The sequence below is a fragment of the Amblyomma americanum genome, chromosome 1, assembly GCF_052857255.1.
Source record: "Amblyomma americanum isolate KBUSLIRL-KWMA chromosome 1, ASM5285725v1, whole genome shotgun sequence".
In the NCBI taxonomy this organism is placed as follows: domain Eukaryota; kingdom Metazoa; phylum Arthropoda; class Arachnida; order Ixodida; family Ixodidae; genus Amblyomma; species Amblyomma americanum.
Window position 1 is genome coordinate 544,710,487 of NC_135497.1, and position 19,524 is coordinate 544,730,010.

At 47.6% G+C, this 19,524-nt stretch overlaps 1 protein-coding gene across 1 annotated transcript in view; it reads right to left on the reverse strand.

Annotated features, from left to right (window-relative positions):
- LOC144116310 (uncharacterized) overlaps nucleotides 1–4,682 on the reverse strand; it is a 43,235-nt gene extending 38,553 nt beyond the window's left edge. The window contains exons 1-2 of the mRNA XM_077651049.1: nucleotides 4,334–4,682; nucleotides 243–363 (exon numbers count right to left, since the gene is read on the reverse strand). The gene's annotated coding sequence lies outside the window, so the exon portion shown is untranslated. The remainder of the gene's footprint in view (nucleotides 1–242; nucleotides 364–4,333) is intronic.
- Nucleotides 4,683–19,524: the final 14,842 nt, after the last annotated feature.

The following is a 19,524-nucleotide window of genomic DNA, read 5'->3' on the forward strand; positions in this document are numbered from 1 at the left end:
TCGCTAGTTTTGTAAGGGTTCCGAGGCCAGCCGAGACCCTATGTATTTAAGCACTGCTTCTTTCTGAGCATGAAACTGGCACTATCTGATGATGACCTATTGAGAAGAGACACACACGCTATTTTGAATAGGGGAATGCCAATACATGCCATCAACGTTCTGGTCCAAAGCAGACATTGCAACACACTGATCTCAATGCAGAGGTGAAAAAAAAAACAGATCTGAGAAAACTCGACACATACTTGTGCTCTGCAATGTACGCTGAACGGGCACAGACAAGAACAGCCCCAAATCTGGACAGTGGAGACATCTCCGATGAAGCTCTTTTCAGACCTCTTCACTACTGAAGAGAAGGCACTTCACCTGCATAACATCATAATTTCCAGCTGTGTATTTTGCACCCACAATGCCTGGCACTTCCTGATAATTATTTGTATTGCTGGCATTTCACACAACCACAAAAAAATGTTTAAACAGCCAAACTTTAAATACATAACGCCACTTGCTCACACTAGTTTTTATAAGCTCTGTACTACTTAGGTTATTCAAAACCACTTAATTTGAAAGGGCTACAAAGCGCTCTTTTTCAAGGGCTACTTCTTCGTCAACATTTAGCAAGGATTTTTATTTACGGCCGCCTGCAACTAAAAAAACTTTACAGCTGCAGGCAACGTTACCAATGTTACAAAAGTGATCGGGCAAGCAGCTCCCCGTTTGTTGGGGTATCGCAGTGAAGCGCTGCTTCAATTCACTCAGTCGCTTGCATGCCTTGACGCGTCACACCTCTCCCACTCTGAGCTTGACAGCTGGTGTAATCGGCTCGTAGAGGTGTGTTCTAACCTTAAGACGCCACATCATCATCATCAGCCTTACTACACCCACTGCAGGGCAAAGGCCTCTCCCATGTCTTCCCAATTAACCCTATCCTTTGCCAGCTGCATCCACCCTTTGCCTGCAAACTTCTTAATCTCATCCGCCCACATAATCTTCTGCCGCCCCCTGATACGCTTACTTTCTCTTGGAATCTACTCCGTTACCCTTACGGACGAGCGGTTATCTTGCCTTCGCATTACATACCCTGCCTAAGCCCATTTCTTTCTCTTGATTTCGACTAGAATGTCATTAACCCGTGTTTGTTCTCTCACCCACTCTGCCCGCTTTGGGTCTCTTAACGTTACACCTATCATTTTTCTTTCCATGGCTCGCTGCGTTGTCCTTAACTTAAGCTGAACTCTTTTCGTTAGCCTCCACGTTTCTGCCCCGTAGGTGAGTACCGGTAAGATTAAGCTGTTGTACACTTTACTCTTGAGGGAAATTGGTAAACTGCCACTCATGATCTGCGAGAATTTGACATATGCGCTCCACCCCATTCTTATCCTTCTAGTTATCTCCCTCTCATGATCCGGATCAGCTGTCACTACCTGCCCTAAGTAGACATATTCCGTCACATTTTCTAGACTCTCGCTGCCAATTGTGAACTGTTGTTCCTTTGCTAGGCCGTTGAACATTACCTTGGTTTTCTGCATGTTAATTTTTAGACCCATGGATCTGCTCTGCCTGTCTAACTCATTGATCATGATTTGCAGTTCACCTCCTGAGTGACTCAGCAAGGGAATGTCATCAGCGAATCGCAGATTATTTAGGTATTCTTCGTTTATTCTTATTCCCAACTGTTCCCAATTCAGGCCTCGAAATACCTCCTGCAATAATGCGGTGAACAGCATTGGCGGGATCGTGTCTCCTTACCTGACGCCCTTCCTTATTGAAATTTTATTGCTGTCTTTATGGAGGACTATAGTAGCTGTGCTGTTGCTATATATATCTTCCAGTATTTTGACATAAGGCTCTTCTACCCCCTCATTACGCAATGCCTGTATGACTGCTGAGGTTTCCACTCAGTCGAATGCTATCTCGTAATCAATGAAAGCTATATATAGAGGTTGGTTATACTCTGCGCATTTCTCTATCACATGATTAATAGTGTGAATATGATCTATTGTGAAATATCCTTTACGAAAGCCTGCCTGATCATTTGGTTGATTAAAGTCTAACATTGCCCTGACTTTATTAGCGATTACGTTAGTAAATACTTTGTAGGAAACGAAAAGTAAGCTGATCGGCCTGTAATTTTTCAAGTCCTTGGCGTCTCCCTTCTTATGAATTAAGATAATGTTTGCATTCTTCCAATCTTCTGGTACAGTCGGGGTCATAAGGCATTGCGTATAGAGTGTGGCTAGATTTTTTAGCACGTTGTCCCCTCCATCCTTCAACAGATCTGCTGTTACCTGATCCTCCCCAGCTGCTTTTCCCCTTTTCATTGCTTCTAAGGCTTTCTTTACTTCATCTTTCGTTACTGGCGGGATGATGCATTGCTGTGTACTGCTGTCTTTCTCATTAACGCTCTGATTACATTGGCTACTGTACAGGTCTGTGTAGAACTCTTCGGCTACGTTAACTATCTTATCCATATTGCTAATGACATCGCCCTGCTTGTCTCTTAATGCATACATCTGGTTTTTACCTATGCCTAGTTTCCTCTTCACTGCTTTTAGTCTATCTCCGTTCTTTAGAGCATGCTCGATTCTCTCCATATTGAACTTCCTTATGTCGGCTACCTTGCGCCTATTTATTAACTTTGATAGCTCTGTTAGTTCTATTCTATCGGTAGGGTTAGACGCCCTCATGCTTTGGCGCTTCTTAATCACATCTTTCGTCACCTGAGATAGCTTCCCAGTATCCTTTCTAACTGCCCTACCGCCTATTTCTACTGAATGAACATCAAGATCGTCTTCCTCAGTTAAAGCCGAATATCTGTTTTGCAGCGCAATCCTAAACTCCTGTTCTTTCCCTCTTACGGCTAACTCGTTAATGGTCTTCTTCTTCACTAGCTTCTTCCGATCTCTCTTCAAGTCTAAGCTAATTCTACACCTTACCATTCTGTGGTCGTTACAACGCACCTTTCCGAGGACGGCCACATCCTGAATGATGCCAGGTTTAGCGCATAGTATGAAGTCGGTTTCATTTTTAGTGTCACCATTGGGGGTCTTACAGGTCCACTTCCTTTTTTCTCGTTTGCGGAAGAAGGTATTCATGATCCGTAAATTATTTCTCTCCGCGAATTCGACTAATAACTCTTCCCTGCTATTTCTAGAGCCTATCCCATAGTCACCTACCGCGTGGTCGTCAGCCTGCTTTTTGCCCACCTTCGCATTGAAGTCGCCCATCAGTACAGTGTACTGCGACTTTACTTTATTAATTGCCGATTCTACGTCCTCATAGAAACTTTCAACGGTCTGGTCATCATGGCTGGATGTGGGTGCGTAGGCCTGCACCACTTTCAGCTTGTACCTCCTATTCAGCCTAATTAGTATAGCTGCTACCCTCTCGTTAATACTATAGAACTGTACGTTGCCAGCTATATCTTTATTAATGAGGAATCCCACACCTAGTTCTCGTCTATCCTCTAATCCGCGATAGCACAGTATGCGTCCGTCCTTTAGTACTGTATACGCCTCACCTGTCCTCCTAATTTCGCTAAGCCCTATCACATCCCATTTAATTCCCGCTAGTTCCTCGAACAGCACTGTTAGGCTAGCCTCACTAGATAGTGTTCTAGCGTTAAACGTTGCCAGGCCGCCACGGACAGGCCGCCATTGGAATCTGAAGACGCCATATCAATTCTCGTCGCTTCAATTCACTCAGTCGCTTGCATGCCTTAACGCGTCACACCCCTCCCACTCTGAGCTTGACAGCTGGTGTAATCGGCTCGTAGGGGTGTGTTCTAACCTTAACACGCCACATCAGATCACTATAAAGACGCACATACGCGTAGCGAATAACAGAACGCTAAACAGACCGAGCGGCGCACGCTATCGGCAGTCCGCAACGGGCCGATACAGGCGTCAAAAACACGCGTGCAGGCAGTGCACGATCACGTCCCACGTCCAATAAAGAACAGGAAGTCGGGCAACCACCTTAACGAAAGCCCAAAACATAATCACGCGCCTTGCTGGGCGGTATACGATTGCCACATTTACATTTAGGACTCCTACGCGTGCGTGCCATTCAGCAAACACATCTATGCATACACCTCGGCGCTCGCGTCGCAACGCATACACTGTGAACACTGACAGATCAGCAGTTTGATGATTCGATGTGGAATGCACTTTGCTGCCGCGGAAGCAACCAGTGACTCACGCGCAATGCCGAAGGGATACGAAGAGGACAGAGCTGACAGAGCCTCGTCCATTCCGCTTCTTCTCGCCATTGCGCTCGCTCATTTATTTTCGCGGTCGCAAATTGCACGCACTCTGCGTTACACTATGGGTCTCACCTGGAAACGAAGACTCTACGCATTCCAGTAACCGCTTTTTTCTCTTGCTTCGCGGCTGAAATGGTTGAAGTTGAACGTGTTGTGGAAACGAAGACTCGACGCATTCCAGTAACCGCTTTATTCTCTTGCTTCGCGGTTGCTACGGTTGAAGCCGAACGTGTTGTCAATATGAAACGGTTCCATGCTTCTCGGCGTGGTAACTTTTCACAATGTACGCGAACGGCTGCATAAACACGCGGCGCAAGCTACGATAAGTAGGAAATCCAAACGGAAGTTTGAAGGAACGATTTTGAAATCAGACACAAACAGCACACGAACAGCAGCAGCACGGAGTACGGCACGGCGCGGCGTAAAGCCAAGCCTGATATCACTCCGGAATGCATCGAGGGAGAGGAGGGGAGGAGGGTGTGCTGCGTCCTGCCACGTGACCTGGCAGCAGCGCGCTGGATTTGAACGGCGTTGGGAAGCACGCTAGGCGCTGGCGCGTGGCTATTAGCGTCATGGTAAATACATACTGCGAACTGTTACAAAATTGCAGTTAGACTAAGGCGCTCCGCGCTTCCGTGCATCATTGCCGTGCAGTTTTCATGTCAAAAGCAGGCGACAATGTTTCAGCTCATTGCAGAACAACTTTACAAATTGCTTTCTTAGCTTTTCTCTTTTCTTTCTGGTCTTTTGTCGACCGGATTAACGAGCTTTCACTGCACATTTTTTAGCACAGCACCAAATTTTTCGTAAACCACAATTCGCCTTATGATACAAAGATATGATCTGCAGAACAAGTCTGCTTTACTCAACGTCAAAAAAAAAAGTTAATCTCAAAGGTGCTACTGCAGATTTCAACAAAATGTGTATTAATGCAAAATCGCATTAAATCGAACATCAAGGGACCATAAAAAGTTCAAATTATCAAATGACCCCCAACAAAACTGACAAGAACCATTTGTACCAGAGTATAGGTCGGAAGAGGGGACCGCCTCAGTTATTGCTGGCAGCTGAAGTTCGTCTACTTATACGCTTTGCCATTTTGAAGCGCATATAACCTAAATTACATGCTTAATTGCATATTCTATGCAGAATATATTTAGCTTGAACGCGGGAATGCAAGCTATTTGCCCACATTCGTCTCGCTTCTTCAACGGGCTGAGTGGCAGCCCATATACTGAGCATATATATATATATATGCCCGCACTTCTCCCATGCGCCCATGCTCCATCGCTGTGGTACCCATGCAGCCCTTTTACATGTAATGTAGGATATGCAGCCAGGCTAATATAAGTGGAACTACATGTCCATAGGTGTCGCCGGGCAACGGTCGGTAACATCACGCGTGATGTTTCTGCACTGCAAACTCCAGAATACTCGACGCAGGACTTACGAAGGCTACAGGCTGAAATATACTCCTGTTTCCACACACAGTGTCGTCAGAGTGATGCACGGCAAGCCCCCATCGCGGTTGCCCGCAATTCACCGTCGTATAGCCCAGGTTCACGCACACACATTTTGCCACTGCATAGTCCACACATAGCCCTTTTCTACCAGATATGTAGGCGGGGAAGGTGTTTGAATGGCTGATATATGCCCATTAGCCGCCCACGTATTTTCTACGCAGTGCCTTTGTAGGCTGTAGGCAGGAATATTGTATGTTTGCCCACACGCAGCTAGCCTCCTTGGATCCTTGAGGGTGCTGCAGGGGCCGCCTCTGTTGGGTTTGCCCGCACTTAACCATCATGTAGCCCCATATTTTATGCACACGAAGTGCATGCAGCCCATGCTTAGCCCTTTCATACCCTGGTTAGGATTAAGGCGGGGAAGATGCGGAAATGACAAACGTGCCCACGCCTAGCCCATGCGGGACCAACGTAGGCGTTGCTCAGACAGCCCAAACTGCATGCCTACAACGCTTCGCCGCTGTGCAGCCCAAAGTTTAGCCCCTGTATTTTCCACAGGACCCATGCAGGGCGAAGGAGGGAATACTATCTCTCTGCCCACACAAAACCACCGTGGCTCCCTTAAGGCACTGCACGGGCAGCCCCAAGAGGGGCTGCCCACAATTCGCCATGATAGAGCCCACACTGTTGGCCGCATGTATCTGTGGTGGGACCCAGGTGGGCTGGCCGCTCTTTTAAGACCATGCGTAGCTGACGAGGGGCCCACTCAGGCATGAAATGGGCAGCCCAAAACTTTTTGCCAGCACTGCGCCCACGAGGGACCCATGTAGGTTTATTGCGGGCAGCCACCAGCCCTCATTGCCCATGTAGGACCCGCATGGGCCCGCCACCTTGTGCTACTGGGGACAGTTTGTATAAAGAGCAGGTGTAACTTAAGAAGAGAATTACATATTGAAAGGCTGCATTCGCTGCTTAAAATTCTTAAAGGCTTCCTGGTTGAAAGAAACTTTTTTATAATACAGCGCTTAATATGTGTGACTAATATTTTTCAAAGGCAAGTATTTGAAGAATTTTCGGACATCTTACCGTGGAGTGCTGTGATACAGCGACGTTCGCTCGTGATAGCGCCCTAATCCAGCCATTCTGTGCTTCTTCATCCCGAGGAGACTTGAAAACCTGATTTTCGGGGCTCGATTTGTAATTTCTCCGGCAATTGGTCAGGCAGTACGTGTTAAACATATCCTGGCATGAGTGTGATCCACAGCCCGCTCCTGTGAAGACACTAGCACATCATCTCGGCAGAGACACAACCGCTAAACAGCGCAAGGTGTAGACTATACATGCACTGTCAGGGTCCAGAAAAAAAGTGCTTTCGGATGCATGTCCAGGCAAGCCAGGCTATCAAGGAAGTCTCACGTTTTTCCAGAACAGATGACATGACCGTTGCTCTCGTCCACGCTCGGACTTGTCTAATAGATGGGGTTGACCAATGTATAACTTTCTAGCGTCATTTTTAACACAAGCGCGCCGCTTCGTAGCTTCAGAACGTGCTGTACGGAGCTTCTCTTTAGGCCACTTTCGCGTCGCGTATTTCGAGGGGGGGGGGGGTAGAAACAGTCTACTGCCTTAAGTTCCCCAGGTGGTGCTGATCAGTCGCGCTATCAGCGCGCAAGGAGATGGGGGTAGGTGGGGGGGGGGGGGGTAAGGCCTCCGCACAAGGCCTCCGCCGCCATGCGCAGCTTGCCGGCACATCTACTACTTGCGCCATCTGCCGGCAGTGGCGGCGGCAGGCCGCGTAACTGAACGGGAAGGGGTACAAAAAATCGTAAAACGTGAACAAAAGCACCTACAAAAAATGATTCAGTGGTTTGTATAATGAATAGTTAGCTTAGAAATGTGCCCAAATTTCAGATCCGTGCTGTTAATACACGAGCTTCCCAGCGCGTTTGAATATTATACGATGGTGCCTGCAGGTTTGCTCATTTTTCCAGACTTTGAAACTCAATAGCGCAGTAACGCGGACAGATATCGAAAATGCTTCCCGGTTTTATGTACCCTGACATATGCTGCTTAAAATGATGTGCAACGATCTGGCATAGCTTTGATAAAGAATCTTCCTGAGACCTTTTAATCTGAAACCTGATATTGCCTAAAATATGAAAGATGGCGCCCGGTAGCGAGCTAAGCTGCAGGAATGGTTCCGACTGATGAATTTGCGTCCATTTTGATGCCTACCCTTTTATCGGGTGACTTACGCCTTGTACAAAAGAACACATGTCAGAGCTCGAACCCAGTGTCTCTACCATAGTTTTAAATAAAGAAGGTTATTACAATGAACATTAAAGCAGCTACCTAAAGTACTCGCGGGTGTTCATATACGCTTGTCGTGGAGCAACTTTGCAAATTTCAGCGTTGTGTTAAAATTAAAAAGTTTGCGCATGTGATCACGAATATAATATGCCTTGAGAGCTGCCTCTTTTGAATTTTAGCTATTGTTAATTTCAAAGTGCATAGCGTCATTCAATAAGCCGGCGTCAAAAAGTAATCGGGGATATAAGTGTCTGAGTTTATTCTTTTAATCTTTATGGTGACTGTAGTTTGCACATACGGTTCTAACCTGATTTCGGAACATTTTGTTTTTATGTACTGATTTTATTAAATGCGCTCATTTCAAAACCTTCAATATATATTAGTATGAATGAACAATTTCAGTCATTAATTTCACTATTCGTACTTTTATTACAATACCTATTGGCGATTTCTTTTCGGTGTTCTTTCATTCAGACTGCTGTAATATGCGTGCATGATGTATTGCCAGGACCTTATCTGTAGGATACAACTGCAGAAATTAGGCTTCGCTTTTGACGTGCAAAACTGCAAGCTCCCAACTTTTCGCTTTATGGGTATAAATTGCTGACTTTAATCTTGTCCACTTCTGTCCGACGAAAAAGCGCTTTTATGTGGACCTCCTCAAGGAAGCAGCTCACAATGTTCGATGTAAATGGCAAATATGGTGGCTGTAGCATTTTCTACGCTGCCAGTCGCTACGCTGCTGCGTCGGCCGATTTTTATGGTATCGCAGTTAATTGGCCCGCACCTTTCAGGGTGACATCGCAGGGGGCCGCCAGGTTCAAGAGGATTAACCACGGATTAACAGGATTTACCATGATATCATATCTATCGGTTGATGCCGCTGGCTTGAGAGCCTCCTTTGAGAAGCGTTTGCATATATCCCGTGAGGCTGTGCTGTATTCATTTTAAGAAATAAATTATTCTATTTTACCAGTATAAGAGGTGATTTGCGTTACCTCAAGCAGCTTGCTTTTACGATTCATCTTCATCCTCAAATTGCAATGAAAACGCGTAAAAAGTTATTCGCGATAAGCAAGTCAAAGGATGTCAAGGAACATAAGTTAGAGGGCGAAGTAAAATAAAGATAAACGAGGTGTGCTGTCGACGTCGGTACTACATTTAGAATGTTAAAATAATGAAGACTAGAAGTGCCCCCACCAATGCATTCGTTAGGACGGGCAGCAAAAATCAAAGAGAAACTCTTCCTAAAATACAGTGAAAGAGAGCGAGAGGGGAGGGGCGGCAGCGTCTTGCACAGGGCGCCGAGTAATGTAGTTCCGGCGCAGAACCCAGCCGCTATGCCCACATTTCAGCGGACGCGAAATGTAACGACGCCCGGGCTATTTACCCACTGGGGTCGAATTACTTCGAAGAGGCTCCAGTGCGCTGTCCCTCATAGCCCGTACTAGAACGAATTTGTATTATTTCATTCTAGCTTTTCCCAGTTCGCAGGTTACTCTGCCTCTAATAGCTTTTATTTTTGCGGTAGCGTGAAACACTAATTATACTTTACTGAACAATACTATCGCATACTTTGGTAAATCAAGCAACTACAAGCAAAGAAAAAAAGCTGTAGTTGCAGGGTATGGACGAATGTGGTTCAGCATCCCGATGGTGCTGTATTTATAATATGCCAGCCGGATAGCACCCCAGCGAACAAGCCGGCATAAAGACAGTGTCAAGGATCCGGGACCACGCGGCACGCTCACGTTCTTTTCCTTTCGTTAAAAGACGCCTGCCGGAAATTTAACTTCAACGCAGAATTGAATTTCTGGAACAGTGCTTTAACTTTTGACGATACAGGTTGTTCTGTAAACCAAAGCTTTCCTCACTTTGCTTACACCAGGGTTAGACAGCGTCAAGGATCTGTGATCACGTGCAACGCTCACGTTTTTTCCCCCTGTTGTCACAAGAGGCCTGTCGAAAACTAAGCATCATGAGAGAATTGCATATCTGGAATTGTGCTTTACCTTATGCCGAAGCAGACTGTTGTGTAAACCAAAGCTTTTGTCACTTTCTCTACAGTAAGGAGAGACCTATCCTTGGTGTAAAGAGGGTGACGTCCAAGGGAAAAGGCCCGATAGGCAACGTCGCCAACTTTTTCTTCTAAACTGGCTTTGCACGTGACGAGCACCTGCTGCCCATACCGGTCACAAGTGGCATGCTTTGCGAGCCAGACCAGACACACCTGCGCGGGTGACGTACGCAGGGAGAGGCCTATTGAAAGTTGAGTTTTCCCAGCACACAAAGGCGGCTCTGAAGGTACCTAAGAAAGGAAGGAGTGTTGGGTATTCTATGCCGCAATTGTTATATGGTGTGGGGGCGACCGGTTGCGGGAGGGAGGGGAAGAGTCTCTTGAAAGAGCCTGACGACGTCTAGTGCTGTCGTATGTCATACAACGCATTTAATTGTAATCTTTTGCTCGTTTCTTGAAGTACAGGGCAGATAAAAGTACGAGTCAGGCAGGTTTGACAATTGTATTTCTCGGAATCTCGCTCAGCGCGTGTGTTCTGAGAAAGCTCATAAGTGGATTGGAAAAATATCAAGCTGGGACTGAAATTTTGGTCCTTAGGAAAAGAAGCGGATTCATTACGCGAGTAAATGTGGTAAATAGTTTGCTTTTTTTGTCATTTCTAGAAGATTGCGGAAAGCTTTATTTTCACAGGAACGTTGTTATAAACTTCAGAACAAACACCACTCACGTCGAGAAAAGTGCAGCCTGCACTTAAACAAAGGAGGTATATTTTTATAGCAAAACAGTAATTAGAAAATGTCGTGCGGTTATTGAATGAACTTTACATCCTTACGATTTAGTTTACGGTTTGTATTTTTTCTTTTATAAAAGCTAGTATAATAGAACAAGGAAGCGCAAACAACGGTACAATAATTTGTTTCATACATACGCAAAAGAACCAAGAAACAATCCTTCTCGTGCTCTGTGCTGCTTGTTGCGAGAGCCGTGGTGGTGGTTTCTATACATCGGCGGGATTGCTCTCACTGGTCTGTCGGCAATTGCTCCATGTGAGCCCCTTAATTTAAACTTTGTGTTTCTACCACCATACACTTCCTCGTGTATGTGCGAAGCGCCTACGCGCCCAGCGCCGCTCTGCGACAGGCGTCGAAAAGAGGCATGCACCTCCATGCTCCTGGTGCTGGCTCGTTCCCCCTCTCGAGCCGACAGAAAGATTTTTCAAGGCGTGAAGAAAGGGGGTTTGGGAGGCGCTGAAATGCAAACTTAAACCGCGAAGGCAACTGGGGGGAACCTAGAAGAGCTCCTCCAAGCTATCATAAAAAGAGTCACCGAGAGCTCCGTGGTCCTCCCATTGTTGTAAACCGGACCCTGCTTCCGACACGCGCACACGCGCCCCAGCGCAGGTGTAGACAGGGTCCAGCCTAGTCTAGGGGGCGTTGCTCCAGCACTACGCCCGTGCGCGTAGGCGCTTCACCCGTACGCCTAGGATGTGTTCATCGAGGGTAAAAGCATGCAGGAAAATATTTGGCAGTTGCTTCGCTCAGCTATACCAGGATATATGTAGCCACAGCTGCACTTTTCTCCTTGTTACGCATGCTGTCGAGCTTGTTATTGCGATTAAAATGTTAAGCATTGAAGGAGTATTCAGTGAAACACACTGTTTATTTATTCAATTGTTTTGAAAGAGATAAGCAGCGCCCGATGATCGCTAAAGTAACACGCAGTTGTCTCAATGCTGCCTACACAGTATTGATACCCCGTGGAGACTGACACCCGAACCGCGGCCGTAAGGCAAGTAAAAAGAAATGGAAATTGGTTCTAAGGAAAGAAAATTACACTTGTCTCGCAGAGGTCACGGTGGCATCGCATGCGTAGGTCATGAAAGTGGGTTCAGCCGCGGTGGCTGAGTGGCGAGAGCGCTCAGCAACTGATCGGGAGTTCCCGGGCTCGAACCCGACCGCGGTGGCCGCGTTAAAGGCGCCCGTGTGCTTTGCGACATCAGTGCACGTTAAACATCCGTAGGTGTCGAAGTTACTCCGGAGACCTCCACAACGGCTCCTCTTTTTTCCTTTCTTTTTTCACTCCCTTTTTTATCCCTTCCCTTACGGCGCGGTTCAAGTGTCCGGCGATATGTGAGACGGATACGGCGCTATTTCCTTTTCCCCAGAGCCAAAAGTTTCATAAAACGCCGGTGAACTTTGATGCGTTAGGTGGAACGGAAGGTGTGATCCATGTGACACCTGCCGTGGAGGCCTGCACCCGATCCACGGCCGTAAGAGAAGTGAAATGGAAATTGGTTTTGAAGGAACAGAACTTACTCATGTCTCGCCTGCCTCACATATCATGGTGGACACTCGAACCGCGCCGTAAGCGAAGGAAAATGAAGTAATGCGCCGCGTACGTGCTGCTCCTCTCTGGTTTCGCGCATACGCACTATGGGCCTGGCAGGCTCACGGCGAAATGCTCGACTGGGTAGCGTTGTGTAGCTCTCGCTACAATGAAATTGAAGAAGATGCATCTGCAGTATCTAAAACACATCAAGAAAGGCCTTCAGAAAGTTAACAACGGATATCACACTCTCAGGGAGAGCATTCCAGTCTGTAACCATCCTCGGAAAAATAAATAAATTTAGAAGCGTTAGTTTTCGTGAAATGTGGGGCTAATCTATTATTGTGGTGATGAGGAGTTCGAAGCGTTTCTGAAAAATGTACATAGCAATACGCCGATAAAAGAGCTGGTTCACTGATCTTCCGGAAAGACAGGCGACAGCAATTACAGAACAAAGACGGCATCTTGCAACTGCCCAAATGGTTGTTGATATAAACATTTTGGACGCTTCCCATTGCGTTCGCCCAAAAAGTTCTTCAGCATCCGATATCCCTGCTATCGGCGTCCTTAATTGTTTTTATTCCTCTTTTTATTAATTTCAATTCGGCTCCTAATCACGAGTCTAAAGTTCACTAAGGTTGCACTTTGGGCTAGTTGGTATGACAGCGAAAAGATGCGGCGCTGGAGAGATATGGCACACTGTGTATGACTGCATCCTGTTTCTCCCGGGATGTATCTCTTCTCTACCTGATAACTCGTCAAAAACAAACACGACAGCATTCTCGCATCCTTCTCAAATGCCGCTGTCTTGTCAGCGTTTTCAATCGACACAGCGTCCTCACCTGCCCCTCCCACAACAAGCCCTTCAAGCATCGTGCCTTTTTGGTCCCCTCTTTGTCCTCTCGCTGGGAGCCTTTCTGTATATCTACTACTGAAAATGCGTTCACCAGGCGCACAGAAGGCTTCACGTCGCATTGATAGTTTTCTTTCGCCCACAAAAGCCCTTCCGGCTCCCCCCTCCTCCCACAGTGTGGAAGTTAATCCGAACAATGGTTAACCCAACCACCCAACCCCGCCACTGTGTGCCCTCCCGTCTGCCTGCGTGGGTCTATGCTAGGCAGGATAGGTAAAAAAGAGGAATGAGTTGTTCAGGGTCATGCGGCCTGTTGTGGCAGTTTGCCGAACTAAACTACCATGTCTCGGAAAGCTGGGCTTGTGGTGTTCCGTCAAAGGTCAAAGTTTGAGGCTTCCCCGATACATAAGGTTTTGCAGCTTTGCTTGTGAAGAAGCGCTTCTGCGCCAAAAGAATAGATAGGCTTGGGCAGGGTGACCGGTTAGATAACCGATGGTCGTTAAGGGTAACCGACCGGTTTTCAACAGGATGAAAGCGTTGCAGGGGCCGCAGAAAGTTAGATGGGCGGATGGGATTAAGTGGTGGTTGCGGGCGGCTCAGGACAAGCTCAGTTGTAGAGATAGAAGAATGGCCTTTGTACTGCAGTGGCCTTACTCTGGCTGATGATGAGACGAAGACGTTGTTCAATCTACGGTCGCCTCAGCTCTGTTTCTTCACATAATTCTGCCTAGTTTTCTTAGTTTTATTTGAATATTCGAGGACGACAGCATCTTCAAGGCGGTACTGTCCCTATGAGAAGAACACGACTGCCCCGCGCCGGCAAGCCTAAGGGCCGTTGTACGATCGTTTCGGAGCGCCTTCCGCCTCGTCCGCTTTGCGAGCGGGCCTGGCGGATCCGCCTCGTTCGGCGAACGGATGGAAAGTTGGTCAACTTCAACTTTCTGGCGGACGAGCGCATCCGGCCGTGGACCGGATTGCAGCTATTGGCTGCTTTTCCGGTGACGTCAGTGACGTCCGAGCCCCTCCTCCCTCCGCCTCGGTTCTGCTCTGCCGGGGCAAGATGGCCATCCGTCGACTGAACTGGGCAGCGCGGCCTTGGCAGTGGCAGCGATGTCGCGAAGCGTAGTATAATGGACACATCTTGATATTACCAGTGTTCAGAGCGACTGCAAACTTCGCCGCGTTCAGCAGTGGCAAGCGATAGTTCCACTAGTTGAATTCTGTAATCATCTACGTTGACGGAGTTGACAGAGCGCCTCTTCAAACCGATGCAAGACCTGTGCAGTGGCGGTGTCACGAAGTGTTTATTTCGAGCTGTTTGTGGGTTTTGCATGCGTTTGTAATTCCTGCTGCGGCTCTGCAAACCGACACAAGACCTGTGCAGTGCAATGGAGGTGTCACGAAGTGTTTATTTCGAGCTTCAACACGCACACCATGGCGATGCCGAAGCGCAGCCTACTGGCCTAGGTGCAGGTCGCCGAGGAACGGAAAAAAGTACCATGTGACCACGAAAAGGGGTTATTATTTGGGGGAAGGGGGTGCGCTCGTACGGGAAGTAGGTAGGGAAGGGGGGGAAGCGCAGTGTGCAGGGATGTCGGGGTTTGGAGAGGGGGGCAGGAACAGAGGCAAGGGAGAAGGTAGTCGGGCGCATACCGATCTGTCCCTGAGATGCGGGAGCCCGTTTCGGCGCGTGGAGCGATGCTGGCGGTGCGCTCGCGCCGGCTAGGTTGCCATCAGCCGGAGAAGGCTATTGGACAGACGGATATGCCGGGCGCGCCTATCGGCATGCTGGGACCATCCGCCTCGCTCGCAAGCGCCAAAGTGATCGTAAACCTTTCCGCCTCACGTCCGCCTGGCGGCCGAAAACTGGCGGACCGCTCGCGAAGCGGACGTGGCGGAAGGCGCTTCGAAACGATCGTATAACGGCCCTAAAGGGACCTCGCCAATCAAAGGAGGCTGACTCGGAAGATGCGGCCACGGCTGCCCAGGCTGTGGAGCGACCAGAACGTGGAGACGACCACCCGTCCAGCCAGACCTCATCGCTTAGTGAGGATGAGTCAACGATCGTGGACAGTGGAGTCAGTGGCCGATATGGCTGACGTGGACAACGAGGGCTTTAAGTTGGTGAGCCATCGCAAGCAACGAACGGTCGTGATCCCGGTAGTGGTTGAGCCCACAGAGAAAGGGGCTGATTTAAGAGAGAAGAATCCCATCTTACTTTTCGCGGCCATTCAATTACTGCTGGGATCAGCTGCGATTCGTAGTCTGTTCACCATGCACGGGGCTCTTCAGCTTGGCGTCTCGACGGAAGAGCAGGTTGACAAGCTCCTGTAGAGCTCTCAGATTTTTGGCATCAAAGTTAACGTGCAGTTGCCCCATTCCTACATAAAGAACACCTGTGTTATTAAGGATGTACCAAAGTGGTATTCAGACCGCGACCTACTTGATTAACTGAAACCACAAGCTGTACTGCACGTGCAACGGCTTGTGCGTCGTGTGGAGTCTCCAGGAAAAGAATGGGCTGCAAAACCTACCAACTCGATCGTGTTGACATTCGGTCCAAACTCAGAGCGCCCCGAAAAAAATAGATCTAGGACTCACAAAACACGCAGTTGCAGATTTCACTGAAGCTCTTTCACGGTGTTTTAGATGCCAACGGTTTGGGCACGTGGACAAAGGTTGCACAAAGGATCGACGCTGTAAGCGGTACCGGTGCGGAGGCGACCACGACTTTAAAAACTGCAAGGCCGATTTTGTTTGCTTCAATTTCGATAGTGATCATCTAGCGAGTTTCAGAGGCTGCCCCTTCAGTGTGAGCGCTCTGCACAGTCGAATATGCTTTATTGCTGGTCCCAAAACCAAAACCGGCTGAGACGGCTGTCCCAGGATTAGACGAGTGCCCACTGTTGGAGTCTGATGTTGTTGCGTTACCCACCAGTGTCCCTAAGAGGCCTGAGTCCAGCAAGATGCCAAGGTCTTGTGTGCGCGAGCCGATTGTTCGACCTCCAGCAAAAACTTTCTATGTTCCTGAGCGGCCGGATCACAGCCAGAGTCGACGGCTAGGGGGCTCTCATATGCACAAGTGACAAAAAACCAGCTACTGCGGCCAAGAGTGTGTCCCCGTCGGGATCTTTTGTCGATGTTGCAAGTGCGTTGCACAAAGTAAGGAGCTCAAAAATCAAGGTATGTCTGACCTTCATAATTTTTTGGGGGCCCTGCGTTCACATGCTCCAGAGATGGCGCCTGGTGACCTGAAGAACTTCCTACAGCTGGTGCTTGCTTTTGAGTCCCTAATTACCACCTTCGCAGCGAACTTCCTTTCGACCTAATATGGATGGGGTTAAACATTATCGATCACATATGCACCAAAAAGTTCCGTTAATATTGCAGTGGATCTGCGCTGGAATTTTAAGCCGGTTAGCTGAAATAAAACTATTCTTGAAACAGATTTGTGTTCCAGTAATGGCCCTGTCAGAAGCTGGACTGGCAAGCGGGAGATGTTCGACTGGATATGTCGCCCATAAAAACTGCAGCATAAAGTCATTTCCTGCAGTAAGTGCCGCGCTTTACATAAGAAGGAAAATTCCACATGTTTGTCTAAGCGTTACCGGTCTTTGCAGGGATGACATTGAGGTAGCGGCTGTGAGAATACAGTTCGGCTCTCGAACCCTTTTTATTGCATCGGTGTACGTGTCCCCGCGGAAGGAGGTGGCATTGGATTTGTTTCTATACAACAGCTCCGCGACCGCTGCCCAGCACCTCGAATTATCTGCGGTGATTTCAACGCCCATCATGCCGTCTGGGGTGACAGAAACACGGATTCCCGTGGACGCAAACTCGTAGACGTTATTGAAAGTTTAGACCTGTGTGTTGCCAATGACGGAAGCCCCACTTCCTTGCGGCCTCCAGCCTCAGCGACAGCTATAGACCTGATACTGCATTCATCTGACGTCCGCGTGAGATGGTCAACAGTGCCTGACCGCATGAGAAGTGATCATTATCCGATTTTTGTGTTTGCTGCCTACTTTCGTATGCATGGTCCTAAAATTAGCAATGTGGTCAACTGGGACAAGTACAGAGAACACCTAGAACGTGTTTCTGGTGATGTTGACAGAATGATTTCTAGTAAGCTAGCAGCAACTACGGCGGTCAAGTTTCCTGATCATTTTCCGGTCCCAGTTTTAAAACTCAGGAACCTTTGCACAGCGAGAAGGGTGGAGCGCCAACTCGTGCGGAAGAAGGACGACAGGCAACTGAAGACGAACTTCAATAGGCTGAATTCTGCCATTAGACAGCACACGAACAAGCTGTACAGGTTGCAATGGACCTCATTCTGCGCTAGTTTAACTGTGTTCTCACCGATGACGAGAATATCGCGAGTTATTGGCAGCCTTGCTGGAGAATCTATTCCTTCGAAGCCGTTCGAAGCTCTTGCAATACGCAAAGAAAAACCTATTGTGTGCTTGGCAGGGGAATTTCCAGACGCACTCGTACTTGCTAATTCTGAATATGCGTATATATATATATATATATATATATATATATATATATATATATATATATATATATATATATATATATATATATATATATATATATATATATATATATATATATATATATATATATATATATATATATATATATATATATATATATATATATATATACAACTTGCTTTCTGCACGTATATAATTGAATTCCAATTCACGATTTGTGAGCTTCAGACTGCGCTCAATGGCCGGCGCGCCGGTGTGCGCCAGGTATCGACGGCATCGCCAATCGAATGCTGAATTATTTGCCCTTGGAACTCAGGAAGGAGCTCCTCAACTTCATCAATCGTGTTTGGGAGACAGGCGATGTTCCTCCGTCATGGAAGGCGGCACATGCAGTTCCAGTACTGAAGCCTGGCAATGACATGACGGACCTTGCCTCGTATCTCCCTGTGTCATTGACCTCCTGAGTAGCTAAGTTGATTGAGAAGCTAGTAAATGAACGCTTATCGTGGTGGCTTGAGGACGGCAAGGCACTGCCAACATATATGACAGGATTCCGCCGAGGTCTTAGTGCCCAAGATAGCGTCTTAGACTTGGTGAGTTACACTGAACACCAAAGAGCTTTCGGCCTTTCCACCTTAGCCATTTTTCTTGACGCTGCGAGAGCTTACCTCAACGTGCCCCAGAGCTCAATTCTAAACAGTTTGCAAGGCAAGAGCATACAGGGCCATATGTTAAGATTAATTTACAAGTTTATAAGTGATCGCGCGGTTCGTGTACGGTTAGGGAGTACGTTAAGCACCGAAAGGGTTCTATCAAGAGGTGTGACTCAAGGAAGTGTTCTTTCCCCCACGCTCTCTAACGTCGTAATGGCTGTCCTTCCTGATTCGTTGAATAAAAGTTGCAGGCAAGTGCGTATGTCAGTCAATATATGCTGACGACATATCTATTTGGATTACTGGCTACCAACACAAGAGATTAGCCCTGATAGCACGACAGGCTCTATTTTCGGCACAATTAAGCTTACCTTCAAGGTGTGTGATTGTCTCTAACAGTGGAAAAATGCGGCTTTGTTCTGTTTCAAGGTGTAGGAAGACGTCAAGCGCAGTGGAAGATAGACCTCGGTCACTCTTGCATCCGTCAATTCAACCACGTGCGTTTCCTGTGCGTCATTGTTGACTCCCGTCTACAGTGGCGAAAAGCTGTGGACGCGATTGTTTCATCTATATCTTCGCGTCTCAATGTGATACGTAGAATTGCACGTGAGCAATAGGGAAACCATCCTTCTTCAATATTCAAGCTTCATGAAGCGCTGGTGGTCAGTTGCATAATGTATCAATCACATTCATTTCCCCTCGGCGTCTCAACTTGAACGTCTCGAATATTTCCAGAGAATGGGTCTAAGAAGAGCCATTGGAGTTTTTCAGGTGGCTGCGAATAAGGCAGTACGTCATGAGTCTCTATCGAAACCTCTTAGCCTTATCGCTTCTCAGAGACTACTAATGCATCTTGGCCGCCTAGGGGAGACGGTAGCTGAGCGATCCCTTATACAGCGGCTCTGCAAGAGATAAGAGTCGAAGGCTTACTTGGCACTCAATACTGTTAGTTCTTTAGGCCTTGATGTCCGAAGGCAAAGGAAGCGGTTGAAACCCCCCTGGTCTTTTCCGGCCCTCGACTGTAATGTCACAATTCCCCATGTGAGCGCAAAGCGCAGCTTTCCTTTGGCAGCAACGCGTTCGCTTGTACTTGAGCACTTGGAAACAGAGTATGCCCGCCATCTTCAAATTTTCGCGGATGGT